The sequence below is a fragment of the Mus pahari genome, chromosome 14 (genome assembly GCF_900095145.1).
Source record: "Mus pahari chromosome 14, PAHARI_EIJ_v1.1, whole genome shotgun sequence".
In the NCBI taxonomy this organism is placed as follows: Eukaryota; Metazoa; Chordata; class Mammalia; order Rodentia; family Muridae; genus Mus; species Mus pahari.
Genome location: NC_034603.1, coordinates 87,579,980 through 87,583,143, shown reverse-complemented (window position 1 = coordinate 87,583,143; position 3,164 = coordinate 87,579,980).

Sequence of the window (3,164 nt, the reverse complement as noted above, 5' to 3'; positions counted from 1 at the left end):
TCCCAGCAACCACATGGTGGCTCACAACCATCTGTAACAAGACGCCCTCTTCTGGAGTGTCTGAAGACAGCTACAGTGTACTTACGTATAATAATAAATAAATCTTTTTTTTTACGCTACAGTATACTTACGTATAATAAATAAATCTTTTTTTTTTTAAGATTTATTTATTTATTATATGTAAGTACACTGTAGCTGACTTCAGACAAACCAGAAGAGGGCACCAGATCTCATTATGGGTGGTTGTGCGCCACCATGTGGTTGCTGGGATTTGAACTCAGGACCTTTGGAAGAGCAGTCAGTGCTCTTACCCACTGAGCCATCTCTCCAGTCCTCCAGCTTGCTTTTATATCATTCTAGGTACATCCAAAAAACATGGCCATTTCTTAGATCAAAGACAAAGTAATCAAGCGAAGTAGTAAAGAAGATCACACAAGATAGTAATTAAGAAGCTGGGTGTGGTGGCACACACCTTTAGTCCCAGCACTTGGAAGGCAGAGGCAGGCGGATTTCTGAGTTCGAGGCCAGCCTGGTCTACAGAGTGGGTTCCAGGACAGCCAGGGCTACACATAGAAATTCTGTATCAAAAAAAAAAAAAGATAGTAATTAAGTAAAGTAGTAAGCAAAGGGTCACACGAGGCAGTCATCAGCAAAGCAGTAAACAAAGCCCCGTGGTCACTGTTTCTGACATTCTTATCTCAGCCTACTTCCCTGTCCGAGCCCAGCGACAGATGCCAAATTCCTAGAAGCGGCACCCAAAGCTCTCAACATCCTCCCTGCCCCCAGTGTTGAGGATGAACTCTGGAACCTCACAGAGTTGTAGCCCTACTGTGGGGTGTGCCTGCCACTTTTGCATAAAGGATCTAGATTCTTTCTTTTGTTTTGTTTTCTTTTCTTTTCAAGGCAGGGGTTCTCTGTGTAGTCCTTGCTAGACCAGACCAGCCTCGAACTCAGTTCCTCCTGTCTTTGCCTCCCACCACTACCTGGCTAAAGTCACATTTATTCAGTTCCTCTTGTATGAAATATTCAGGCTGGGCGTGGGCATGTTAGCAGATACGTGGGCCCGGGCGGCACGAGCTGGGCATGTTAGCCGATACGTGGGCCAGGGCGGCATGAGCTGGGCATGTTAGCTGATACGTGGGCCAGGGTGGCAAGAGCGCCAAGATCCTGGTGGGTCTGTCAGCCAGTGAAACTGCAGCACAGAGAGGAAGCCACCTAGGAACTCAAGGAAGAACCTGGATGAAGGAATGGAGACAAAGGCTATAGAGAAACACTGTTCCCCCTCCCCAGCGTATTTTCTGACTCATGCTCAGCTGCTAGCTTTGTTACAGATCTTGGGCCTACCTGCCTAGGGTATGGTGCTACCAGTAGTGGCGCAGCCTTTCCACAACTATCCGTCAGGACAGCCTCTCACCGTAAGACCACAGAAAGCAAGGTGATCAAGGCGGTTCTTCACCTGAAGTTCCTTCTTCCCTGGTGTGTCTAGGTTCTGTCAACTGACAATAAAAACGGCATCACCTCAACCCTAACCATCTTTATTTTATTTTGTTATTTTATTTTGAGACAGGGTCTCATTGTGTAGCTCTGGATGTCCAGGAACTTGCTATATAGACCAGGCTAGCCTTGAGCTCAGAGCACCACCTATCTCTGCTTCCAAAGTGCTGGGATTAAAAGTGTTCGCTATCACACCCAGCTCAATCTTAAAGAAAAGTGTGTGTGTGTGTGTGTGTGTGTGTGTCTGTGTCTGTGTCTGTGTGTACCTGTGTGTACCTGTGTGTGTGTGCCTGTGTGCCTGTGTGTGTACCTGTGTGTGTGTGCTATAATGTGTGTGTGAAGGTCAGAGGACAATGCTCAAGAATTTGTTTTTCTGCTGGTTGTGATGGCGCACGTCTTTAATCCCAGCACTTGGGAGGCAGAGGCAGGTGGATTTCTGAGTTTGAGGCCAGCCTGGTCTACAGAGTGAGTTCCAGGACAGCCAGGGCTAAAAAGAGAAACCCTGTCTCGAAAAACAGAACAAAACAAAAAAACAAAAAACCCTGAAAAAACAACAATAACAAAAAGAAATTTTGTTTTTCCTTCCACTTTGTGAGTTTCGGGGTTAACCTCAAGTCATCTGGGTTGGTATGCACTTTGATTCACTTGCCCCTGATCATACCATCATATATGTGTGTGTGCGTGTGTTTAGTCTCATGCCAGAAGGGGCCATTGGATCCCCTGGAACTGGAGTTACAGCAGGTTGTGAGCCACCTTGGTGATGCTGGGAGTGGAACCCAGGTCCTCTGGAAGAGCAGTCAGTGTTCTCAATGGTTGAGCCATCTCTCCAGCTCCTGGTCATCTTATTTTAAAGTCTATCTCACCTTCCACTTCTGTCCTTACTCTGGTCATATATTCACCGTTAACATCTACTCCATATTACACATTTGCAAGCTGATTTCCCTATGGGGTAAATGGACCAAGGCGGGAGCCTATGTCCATTCCTCTATTCCCATTGTAAGGGCCGTATCACACACACACTAAGTTAGCATGCAGTAACTTTTGTTGATGGAATGAATAAGCCCAAATTAAATAACAGAGGTTACCGAATGTGTGTTATCAGCACTGACATTGACAATGATGGTTTGATGGAATTAAGAGGGGAGCTGGGTGTGGTGGTGAATATACGACATACACCTATAATCCCATTACCCAGGAAGCAGATAGGAAGATTTCAGACTTGAAACCAGCTTGGACTACATGAGACCAGGACTGAAATGGATTTTGGATGTGAATGACTTTGTAGAGAGCTTTCCTAAGAAGCCTGGGTTTTACCCCAGTATCCACAAAATTGGGTGTGATGACACACTCCTGTCACCCCAGCAAGAGGAGCCAGAGACAGGAAAGTTGAAAGTTCAAGGTCAGGGCTGGACTGGTGCCATCCCAGATGATCTGGTTTTGGTTCCCAGCACCCACATGGTGGGTCTCAATCATGTGAAACTCCAGCTCCCTCTTCTGGTGTTCTCAGGCATCAGGTACTTGTGTGCAGCCAAACACATGCAGGCAAAACACTCATACATATAAAATATATTAAAAAATTTAGGGCTGGTGAGATGGCTCAGTGGGTAAGAGCACCCGACTGCTCTTCCGAAGGTCCGGAGTTCAAATCCCAGCAACCACATGGTGGCTCA